Source organism: Callithrix jacchus, chromosome 2 (genome assembly GCF_049354715.1).
Source record: "Callithrix jacchus isolate 240 chromosome 2, calJac240_pri, whole genome shotgun sequence".
Lineage (NCBI taxonomy): Eukaryota > Metazoa > Chordata > Mammalia > Primates > Cebidae > Callithrix > Callithrix jacchus.
The window spans coordinates 143,547,084-143,559,777 of NC_133503.1; the positions used below are offsets into that span (position 1 = coordinate 143,547,084).

Genomic DNA, 12,694 nt, shown 5'->3' on the forward strand with positions numbered 1-12,694 from the left:
AGAATGGAGATATTTAAGTGCCATTATTTTAAAAATTCAACACTGAGGTAGTATTCCTTGATTTTTGTTTTTCATTTAATTGAGGTCAAAGGTTTACAAAAATTATAAAAATTTAGGAAATAATACTTTAAAATAGTTACGGTGACTAAGCCTACTGAATTATTGCAAAGGTGTCTGCAGAGGACCTAAAAATGCACACCATTTCTTACTTCGAAGTTACAGAAGTTATGTAACTCAACATATCAAGACCTCATACTAGAGTTTTCATTCAACTGAAATTCTTTATCTTAATATTTTTTTTCATTCACGTAACAAATATTTATTGAGCACTAATTATGTGCCAGATATTGCTCAAGGTAGTGAGGTAGAGAACAAAACTAAAATTCCCGCCCTCAAGAAACTCATTTCTAATGCAAGAGGGAGACACGAAATAGCCTAAGTAGTCTAAATACTAAACAAGTAAACTGCTGGATAGGGAAAAAGACATAAAAAATACTTACGAGGCCAGCAGTCTTTAGAATTAGCATCCCCCTAATATACTAATTTTATGTTCACTTGAAAAAATTCACTAATGGGATTAAACTGAGGGCTTCCACTGGCCTGTCCCCATCATTTGGTCTCTATATAAACTCCAGCTACAGTACAGCACACACTTAATTGGTGATCAGTACCTTCACAAAATCCAATTCTAATGTAATAGCACAGCAAGAAATCAGGATCCAGAACCATCTTATAGATCAAATGAATTTCAAAAGTATAAAGTGACTGTATTTGATTGGCCCTTTTTACTATTCTTTACTGGCTTAAATTTTTACATGAACTAGATATAAGCCCTCTTACTAAGCCATATTCTCTTTCATATGCCAATGACATACTCCTTAAAAGACAACAGATGCTACAGGAAAAAAAATTATGTCTGAATGCTAAAATCACTAGTCAAACCTGTAAGGAAAAATAGTATGAAAGTATCTCCTGAAAATATGTATGTGATGGTTTAAACATCCCTGCAAACTATTTGCTACTTTTCTCTCAAGAAGGTAGAGCTTAGTTCCCCTCACCCTAAGGGTGAGCTGGGCTTCTAACAAATGCATTATGGAAAGGCAAAAATAGTGACTTCACAGTGGAGAAATCTGGCAGACACCATCTTAACCAAGTTATCAAAGTTCAAATCACCGGTAATAAATAATACCAATATCATATACTCTTCTTGATAGGGTAAGAAGAGCACTTCCCTTGTGTGATAGTCTTCTTAAAAATCCACAATCCAGTATAATCTTGAATAACATCACAAAAACCCAAACTTAAAAGCAATCTACAAATATCCAACCAGTACTCTTCAAAAATCAAAGTCATGAAAAACAAAGAAAGACTGAGAAACTGTCACAGATTGCAGGAAACTAAAGAAGACCTGAAAACTGGGCTGGGCACAGTGGCTCACGCCTGTAATCCCAACACCTAGGGAGACCTAAGCAGAAGGATCATTTGAGGCCAAGAATTTGAGACCAGCTTGAGAAACATAGCAAAATCCTGTCTCCACAAAAATGAAAACTAAAAAAAATCAAAGATGGGCCAGGCGTGGTGGCTCACGCCTATAATCCCAGCACTTGGGGATGCCGAGGAAGGCAGATCACTAAGTCAGGAGATCTAGACCTTCCTAGCCAACATGGCGAAACCCTGTCTCTACTAAAAATACAAAAAACTTAGCTGGGCATGGGAGGCACACATCTGTAGTCCCGGCTACTCGGGAAGCTGAGGCAGGAGAATTGCTTGAACCCAGGAGGCGAAGACTGCAGTGAGCTGAGATTGCACCACTGCACTACAGCCTGGGCAACAATGCAAGACTCCGTCTCAAAAAAAAATAAAAATAAAAATAAAAACGGAAGACATGAAACTAAATACGACATGGTCTCTTTACAATGGATCTCAAAATAGCCAGAGGACATCTGTGGAAAACCTGATGAAATTCAATTAAACTCTGTAGTTCAATTAATAGTATTTTTTCAAGGTTAATTTCTTAGTTTTGATAAATATACTATGTCTATATAAAATGTTGATATATAAGAATCTTCTGGACTATTGAGCAGTTCTTCTAGAAATATAAAATTATTTCAAAATAAAGTTTTCTAAAGGACTACTAATCCAGGTATTTAACTTATTGCGAAAAAGGAATGGCTGAACATTAACTAGAAAAATTACAATGTGTGTCAGCAGCACTCATATCCCAACCATTTAGTAGTGTCAAATAACACTTCAGTTCAGATCACCTCCTTCGATTACCAGAAAGTGGGGTTTTTTGCTTATTTTTTAGCTAGCACAGTCAAACAAAATGAGATACTACCCTGACCGAAATTAAATATTTTCTGGGACTGTGACTGAGGATTTTTTTTTATAGCATAGATGTGACTGGTAACTATTATATGGCCTGAAAATCTCCTAAGCAAAAACATCTGTGTCATATTTTTTGGTGTTTTCAGGGGTCTTCAAAATACTTGCATTAAGTGCCAGAAGTAGATCTAAACCTGACTCCTGAATAAACTATAAATTTTATAATAATAGCAAGTAGCCCTTGTTGAGAAGAAAGGGACTTCTACACAGACATAAATACTTCTCAACTTTCTTAATATGATACTAAACATACCATTTCCTCAACTGATTTTGCATCAAAAAGCAAAACATGGCCATGCGCGGTGGCTCATGCCTATAATCCTAGAACTCTGGGAGGCCGAGGTAGATGGACCTGAGGTCGGGAGTTCAAGACCAGCCTGGCCAACATGGCGAAACCCTGTCTCCACTAAAAATGCAAAAGTTACCTGGGCATGGTGGCGCATCCCTGCAATCACAGCTACTCGGGAGGCTGAGGCGTAAGAATCACTTGAACCTGGGAGGCAGAGGTCACAGTGAGCCAAAATCGCACCACTGTACTCCAGCCTAAGTGACACAGCAAGACTCTATCTCAAAAAAAAAAGAAGCAAAACAGAATTCCAGTATGTCATCCTTTCATTAGGAAGTAAAGTCCTGAAACTGTTACTCAGCTATCAAAAATCCAAATTAGAATAATGATGTTTAAAGGGGTGTTAGAAATCTTGTTTCTATAAATGGCTATGTCTATGTTACCTTTAGGTGAAGTTAGAAACAAAAAAAATCTACACTTGCAAAAGTACATTAGCCTACCCTCACATATAATTTATCTTCCCTGAGTGTTTCGTACTTTTACCTTTCTCTTTTTACTAAAAAAAAAAAAAAAAAAAAAAAAAAAAAATCAGCTGGAAGCAGTCACTCACACCTTTTAAGCTCAGCACTTTGGGAGGCTGAGGCAAGAGAATCACTTGAGCTCAGGAGTTTGAGACCAGACTGAGCAACACAGCGAGACCTTGACTCTACTTAAAAAAAAATTAGCCAGGCATTGTGGCCTGCACTTGTAGTCCCAGCTACTTGGGAGGCTGAGGTGGGAAGATCATTTGAGACTGGGAGACCCAGGCTGCAGTAATCAACCCACTGCATTCCAGCCTGGGCAACAGAGCAATGTCCTATCTCAAAAAAAACCAAAAAACAAAAAAACCTCCTGAAAAAGAGCTTGACAGCTATAGAATATGTGCTGGAAAATTGTTGTCAACAACACTGTCCATTCATTACTCAATAGTTCTTTTTTTTTTTTTTTGAGACGGAGTTTTGCTCTTGTTACCCAGGCTGGAGTGCAATGGCGCGATCTCAGCTCACCACAACCTCTGCCTCCTGGGTTCAGGCAATTCTCCTGCCTCAGCCTCCTGAGTGGCTGGGATTACAGGCAAGTGCCACCATGCCCAGCTAATTTTTTTGCATTTTTAGTAGAGATGGGGTTTCACCATGTTGACCAGGATGGTCTCGATCTCTTCACCTCTTGATCCACCCGCCTCGGCCTCCCAAAGTGCTGGGATTACAGGTGTGAGCCATCACACCCGGCCCTACTCAATAGTTCTTACATAGAGAAGGCACATGTTAGAATTACTTAATTTTTTGTTGTTGTTGTTTTTGAGACAGAATTTTGCTCTTGTTGCCCAGGCTGGAGTACAATGGCATGATCACTGCTCACTGCAACCTCACCTCCCAGGTCCAGGTGATTCTCCTGCTTTAGCCTCCTGAGTAGCTGGAATTACAGGCGACTGCCACCACACCCGGCTAATTTTTCTATTTTTAGTAGAGACAGGGTTTCGCCATGCTGGCCAGGCTGGTCTCAAATTCCTGACCTCAGGTAATCTGCCCACCTCAGCCTCCCAAAGCGCTGGGATTACAAGTGTGACCACCACACCCAGCTTATTTAAGATTTAATGCAAGAAAAATATTTGTCTTTTCCAGAGAATTTGTGACATATTTCTTCATTTAGGGTAATGAAAATTCTGGCTCCCAGGAAGCTTAGCTAAATTTGATGTTTTATCACAGCAACTGTTAAATTACTTAAAAGTAATATATTTCTTCACTTTTTTCCTTGGGTCTGATTTTCTCCTTCTATTAACTATATATTTACATCCTATTAAAAGTCACCTCAAATCTCTTCTGTAAGGAGAAATGTTAAAAATAATAATCAATGAAGTTGAACATACAGAGATCCTATTTTAAATGATTCTACTGAAAATACAAAAATTACCCAGGTGTGGTGGCATGTGCCTGTCATCCCAACTACTCAGGAGACTGAGGCAGGAGAATCGCTTGAACCCAGAAGGTGGAGGTTGCAGTAAGCCGAGATGGCGCCACTGCACTCCAACCTGGGAGGGAGGGACGGAGAGAGGGAGGGACGGAGGGAGGGAGAGAGAAACTCTGTATCAAAAAAAATGGATCACAAATAGAAATGCAAAACTAAAAAACTTTCAGAAAAATGCATAAGATAAACTTCTCAGGATACAAGAATAGCCAAAAAAGTCCTGGGCTTAACAACAGAAGCACAATCCATAAAAGAATAAACCGGATTTCCTCAAAATTTTAAACTTTTGTTCTGAAAAAGATTCTGTTAAAAGAATGAAAAGACAAGGTATGGAATGGGAGAAAATACCTGCAAACTATATCCAACAAAGGACCCATATAGAGATGCAACAGTTAAAAAAAATCCAGTTAGAAAATGGGCAAAAGCTGTGAAGAGAACACACAGATGTTGAATAGCACAGGAAAAGATGTTCAACATATCAGCCATTAGGAAAAAGCTACCTACCATGAAATACCATGATGAGATATACTACTTATCTATAAGAATAGTTTTTAAAATAGTAAAAAAAAAAGAAAAGAAAAGAAAAAAGTAATCAATTGCTGGCTAGGATGTGGAAAAACGAAATCTTTCATACACTGCTGGTGGGAATAGCCAGCCACTATGGAAAACACTCTGGCAGTTTGTATCTGATACAACATGGCAATCATAATCTTATACTTCTATTCCAGTGAAATGAAAGCTGGGATGTTCACCGAAAAACTTCTACATGAATATTCACAGCAACTTTATTCCTAATAACAAAAAATTGACAACAACCCAGATGACCTTCAACATGAAATGATTCAACAAATTGGTAGTACATGCATACCATAGAGTACTACTCAATAAAAATGAACAAATTATAGCTATAAGCAACAACTCTGGAATCTTCCAAGTAAAAAGTCAATCCCAAAAGTCACACACTATATAATTACATTCATCCATTCATTCATGAGACGGGGTCTTGCTCTGTCACCCAGGCTGGAGTACAGTGGTATAATCTCAGCTCACTGCAGCCTCGACTTCCTGGGTTCAGGCAATCCCCCCACCTTAGCCTGCTGAGTACAGGCATGCATCACTACACCCAGATGATTTTTCTATTTTTGTAGAGACAAGGTTTCGCCATGTTGCCCAAACTGGTTTTGAACTCCTGAGCTCAAGTGATCTGCCCATCTCAGCCTCCCAAAGTGCTGGGATTACAGGAATGAGCTACCATGCCCAGCCTGATTCCATTTATATAACACTTTTGAAAAGACAAAATGCAGGGGGTAAAGGGAATATAGGAGGGAGGTGGGAGTGTTCACAATAAAAGAAAAAAAGGGGGGCGATCCTTGGGATGATGGAACTATCTTGACTATCAAAATTCTAATATGCTGGCTGTGAAGCTATACTGTAATTCTGCAAGATGTTACCACTAGGGGTAACTGGATAAAAGATACACTAGTCCTCACTGTAGTAGCTGTTAAAACTGTATGTGAATCTATAGTTATCTCAAAATAAAAACTTAATTTCAATGAGAAATCTAAGGTGAAACATATTTATAAACTGGTAGTAGAGAGATTAGAATTTTAACTATCTTTATAGAAAATTAGCTGAGGCAACCAAAATATCCAAGAACAATTAGAAAACTATATAAAATAGTTTATATATTTAAATTTTAAATTGAATGGCTAGCAGTTTTTAAGTTATAAATCCAAAGATACTATTCGAGAGAGGAGGAAAACAGTGCAGTTTGAAATATGGCAGGCAGCGTGGACCCAAAACAAATTACCAACACCATAAAGGAGCTCCTGGATCTCCATCAGGCTCATCCTGGATAAACAAATTTATGTGAAAATGAGAAATGACCAAGAACTTAAAAGCAGACTGCAGTCATGTGATCAACATTTAAATGACATTGGGAGATGTTGGAAGAAACTGTGACTATTGTAGAAACAGATGAAGAAACACATAAAGAGATATATAAATCAATGAAATGGAATATTCCAACATTCTTTGTCCATGGAAATGGTGTTATACTAGCTGCCTTCCACTGACAGCTGGCTAAAACAAGGAATGTATCCAGTATAAAAAATAAAAGACTTTGTACAATGGCCTCTTTAACTCTGTAAAACATTCTAAAGAGAAATCTGCATACATTTTGAAATAAATGAGAATTCTTCCACTCCTGAACTGAGGAGACTTGCAGATAACTTACAAATTCCTAACCTAAGAAGTAGTTTTATTTTTTCTCCATTCCAATAAATGTGATCAAGATACAGAACTTTTTCAGTTCATTTGCTTACAATGTCTGATGTTCTTACAATTGTTCTTACAATTTCTGATTTTTTTTAATTTGATGTTTGCTTTGATTAAAAAAAAAAGACTATCAACAGAGTAAAAAGACAACCCACAGAGTGTGAGAATATATTTGCAAATCATGTATCTAATAACAGACTGGTATTGAGAATATATAGAGAACTAATACAATTCAACAACTGAAAAACAACCCAATCAAAAACAAAGAACCTGAATAGTCATTTCTCCAAAGATACACAGATAGCCAACAAGTACATATAAAGATACTCAACATCACTAATTATCAAGGAAATGCTAACCAAAACCATACTGAGGCCAGTTGTGGTGGCTCACACCTGTAACTCCAACACTTTAGGAGGCCAAGGTGGATCAGATAAGCCCAGGAGTTCGAGACCAGCCTGGCAAACATGGTGAAACCCTATCTCTACTAAAAATACAAAAATTAGCCAGGCATGTTAACACATGCCTATAGTCCCAGCTACTAGGTAGGCTGAAGTGGGAGGATTGCTTGTGCATGGGAGGAAGAGGAGGTTGCAGTGAGCCAAGATTGTACCACTGTACTCTAGCCTGGGTGACAGAGCAAACTCTGCCTCAAAAGAAAAAAAACCCACCATAATGAGTTACCACATCACATCCATTAGAATTGCTATTATCAAGGAAAAAAAACTGCAAGGGTTGGTGAGGATGTAGAGAAACTGAACTCTTGTATACCACTGGTGGAACTATAAAATGGTACAGCCACTGTGGAAAACAATATGATGGTTCAAAAAAAAAAAAAAAAAAACCCTAAACATAGAATTACCGTATGAGCCAGCAATTCCACTTATGTATAAGTCCAAAAGAAGTGAACCCAGTCTCAAAGAGATATTTATCAGTCCATGTTCATAACAGCATTATTCACAACAGCTAAAATGTGGAGTCTACCCACAGATGAATGGATAAGCAAAATGTGGTATATACATAAAATGTAATATTATTTGGTCTTAGGAAGGAAATTCTGACATATGCTAAAACACATGAACCTTGAGGACAATATGCCAAGTGATTTATGAGGTACTTACAACAGTCAAAATCATAGACACAGAAATTTAAATGATAGTTGCCAGGGACTAGGAGACCTAGGGAGTTATGGTTTAATAGGTACGGAGTTAAAGTTTTGCAAATGAAAAGAGTTCTGGAGATGAAGAGTGGTGAAGGGTGTACAATAATATGAATGTACTTAATACCAGTGAATAATACACTTAAAAATGATTATTTTATTTGTATTTTACCACAACAAAAAAGTTGAGAAGAAAAAGCTATAAATTCAAAGAAGGGAAACTAAATATTGGGGGGGAAGCCTTCAGTGGAAATAATAGTACTTGAGTTGGACTTGATGAACAGGATGTACAGAAAGAGGCCAACTAATGAAGGATATGTATACATTTGTCAAAACCCATAGAATGTACAACACAAAGAGTGAACCCTAATATAAACAATGGACTTCCGTTAATAATACTGTATCACCACTGGCTCATCAATTCTAACAAACATACTGCATGAATGCACGATGCTAATAATAGGAAAAAAGGAGGAGAAAGAGGAGGGTATGGGAATTTTTTATACTTCTAAATCAATTTTTCTGTAAACCTGAAACTACTGAAAAAACTTTAAGTCTTTTTTTTTTTTTTTGAGACAAAGTCTTGCTCTGTCGCCCAGGCTGGAATGCAGAGGTGTGATCTCAGCTCACTGCAGCACCCCCCACCTCCCGAGTTCAAGCAATTCTCCTGCCTCAGTCTCCTCTGTAGGTGGGATTACAGGCACACGCAACTACGCCTGGCTAGTTTTTGTATTTTAAGTACAGACAGGGTTTCGCCATGTTGACCAGGCTGGTCTTGAACTCCTGACCTCAAGTGATCTGCCTGCCTTGGCCTCCCAAAGCGCTGGGATTACAGGCATGAGCCACCGCACCCAGTCTTTTTTCTGTTGTTGTTTGTTTGTTTGCTTTGTTTTGTCCAGTCTTAAGTCTATTTTTTAAAACTTGAAATCATGCTGAAGTATTACATACTACTTTAGGATAAATCTTTCTCTGGAACTTCTTGGCTCAAATATGGATGTGAACTTTTTTTTGTAAATTAAGCTGTATCCAGTTATTTCTAAACTAAAAAATAATCATCTATAACAAACTGGTATCCACCAAAGAGAAGGTGGAAAAACAGGTCTATCAACCCAGAATTTCCTCACTTACATGAGGCCAAAACTCTATTTTTCTCTAACACCTATTAAACATCTTTGGGGAATAGTATTATTCTAAAGAAACTATATTCTTCAGAACATACCTAGTAAAATGTTGGTATAACGAAAACAACAAGAGTCAGGGAACTTGGATGTATTTTTCTAATCTGAGTTATGTCATTAATAAGCTAAATTACCTCCATATTTCACTTCTCCAATGGGTCTAACAGCTTCCTGTTGTATTAATTAAAAAGAAAAAAAAGGGGGGGGTATTCCAGACTAGTCATTTTCAGTGATACAGTGAGCATGAGGAAAACATCAGTATTCTGGGGGACACAACTATCATTTACACAAACCTATCTGTTAAATATATTACAAAAAGGGTAAGATTAGGTCGGTGAAACACATGGGACAAAAATAAACCTTAGGATATAAATAGTGACAAAAATCCTTTTCCTTGTCACACATTTACATATTTATCATACATGTAAATTACATCAAAGTTACTATAATAATCAAATAAATAACTGTCCTTTAATGATATACATAATTACAGTCATCCCTCAGTATCTATGGGGGATTAATTCCAGAACCCTCACATATACCAAAATCTGAGGGTGCTCTAAGTATTCCTCATAAAAAATGGTGTCATATTTGTATATAACCTATGCACATCTTCCCATACACCTTAAATCATCTCTTGATTACTTATAACACCGAATGCAAATGCTAAATAACTAATTGTTATACTGTTGTTTGTACTGTTCTTTATTGTGTTTTCTTTTTTTTTTTTTTTTTGAGACGGAGTCTTCGCAGTGTCGCAATCTCAACTTACCGCAACCTCCACCTTCCATGTTCAAATGAGTCTCCTACCTAAGCCTCCCGAGTAGTTGGGATTACAGGGACACACAACCACACCCAGCTAATTTTTGTATTTTTAGTAGAGACGAGGTTTCACCATATGGCCAGCCTGGTGTCAAACTCCTGACCTCATGATCCACCCACCTCAGCCTCCCAAAATGGGATTACAGGTGTGAGCCACTGTGCCCAACTACTGTATTTTTTTAAATTGATCTTCTTCTCAAATTATTTTCAATTCATAGTTGGTTGAATTCATGAGTACAAAATCCATGGATATGTAACCCATGGATAAAGAGGGCCAGCTATATTACTGTACATCACACTAAATACTAAGCAGTTCAAAGAAAACGTTTATAATTCGTATTAGTTTCTTAGAGATAGTTAAGGAACAACAAAGTTCAAGAGACCATTCTCATATGACTGACGACACCTTCAAGGGACAGAAGAAGAATAGAAAGGACCAATTTCTACTTAAAGAATCAGTCCTGGCCGAGCACGGTGTCTCATGCCTGTAATCCCAGCACTTCGGGACGCCAAGGCATGTGGATCAAGAGGTCAGGAGTTCAAGATCAGCCTGGCCTATATGGTGAAACCTACTCTACTAAAAATACAAAACTTAGCCACCATGATGGTGCAAACCTGTAGTCCCAGCTACTCAAGAGACTGAGGCAGAAAAATCATTGAACCCAGGAGGTGGAGGTTGCAGTGAGCCAAGATCACACCACTGCACTCTAGATCGGGTGACAGAGCAAGACTCCGTCTCAAAAAAAAAAAAAAGAATCAGTCCTAGCCTAGGCAACAGAGTAAGACCACATCTCAATAAATAAATAAATAAGCAAGCAAGCAAGCTGGGTGGTACACACCTGTCACTTCAGCCCAGGTCAAGGCTGTAGTGAGCTGTGATGGCACCACTGACTCTAGCCTGAGTGACAGAGACACCATGTCTCAAAATAAAAAAGTATTACTCTTAATGAATCTATCACTATACACCTAGAAAATACAAGCATATCAACTAAAATATTATAAGCAATTTTTCAAACATCATCACTAGAATAGATAATATGAAACGCAATTGCTTCCTTTATTTAAATAGCCGGATAATAATACAATTGATGAAATACCCTCATAACAGAAGCGCTGCCCTCCCTCCAAAATGTTTTTAGAATTAAATTTAACAAAAATACATGTTTCTTAAAACTAACAAATATGCGTATCAACAGGAAACACAGATAAGACAAGATGAAAATCATAAATGCCACTGAAGGCCATCGAACATCATATAAGTGAGAAATCTATCTTCCTAGAGATATGCTACTGTAAAGTTATCAATTATCTTCTAAATTAATCTACAAATTCACGCCCTCTCAATCAACATACCAACAAGAATTATTTTAGAAGTTGATAAAAAATAATTCACGGCCACCTGGAAAATTCCTTTATAAGTAGAGTGATAAAGCAACACGTCCAGGTATTAAATAGACTCTAAAGGAGACGGAGGTCAGAATAGCATAGTATCAAAAAAAAAGAAAATCTTGACTTAGTATAAATATACTGAGGATTTACTACTGATAAAGGCAGACTTTTAGAGGAAAAGACTATTCAACAAATGGTGCTATAACTAGTTAGAAATTTGGGAAGCATAAAGCTAGATGATTTTTTTTCACTCTTTAAGCCACAATTTAAGAAACTAGGTTATTACTTTTATAATCTTGGTGCAAATACTTTCCAAGAATAACATTAAAATCAAAAGACATAAAGAGACTGACATGAATTTTAGATTATGTTAAAATTTAAGCATCTATATGACAAACACCATAGCCAATGCTAAGGATAAGCAACAAATCAATAAAAACAATGTAAAACACAAAAGGCATACTGTATATTTACTAAACCTAAAAGAACTGCCATTTAATTTCTCAATGTCATTATCAATAAGTCGCAGATTTAAATCCAGGCAATCTGACTCTAAAACCTATGTTCTTACATACTATACTACATCGCCTCTCTCAGATGTGCACAAGTATTATAAGATGATCAATATCCATTTTGGTAAAAAATGCACACAGGTAATTTTATATACTCTTGGTGGAAGTACAAATTGATACACACTCTTCAGAGAGAATTTTATTCAAGTCATCAATTTTAATTACACATACAGAAGTATATCTGGGAGACAGAATCATGGAGAACTTTCATTTTCTATGTTATATATTTCTACATTTGAATTTTTACGGCAAGATTAATTTTATAAGGGGAGAAGATTACAGTGTTTTCGCCCTTTGCCTATCAAAAGCCCTTCACCTTATCCAGCCTTCTTGTCCTACCCTAAATTATCTCACTCTGTAGACAGAGTGATAAGCCAGAAATTGACAGAAATTTCAATTACTAAGGTCAGGAAGATAAAGAAGATGACTCCTAGGGACCCTGACTTGGGAATGGCTTTCAAAAGACAGAGCAGATGGGACACTGTTGATACCAGGTATCCAAGACAAATCAAAAAGCATCTACTATATACAGTCCCTGCTATTCTGCAGTCAGTATCAAGACAATAAATCTTCTGAAGTCCCCAGGGATTAAGAGGGCACCCAAAGAATCCATTTCATGCTG

General features: G+C 37.2%; 1 protein-coding gene across 18 annotated transcripts in view; it reads right to left on the reverse strand.

Moving 5' to 3' along the window:
- Positions 1 to 12,694, reverse strand: part of ERBIN (erbb2 interacting protein) — a 139,576-nt gene that overhangs the window by 116,250 nt on the left and 10,632 nt on the right. The gene's annotated exons all lie outside the window — the stretch shown is intronic.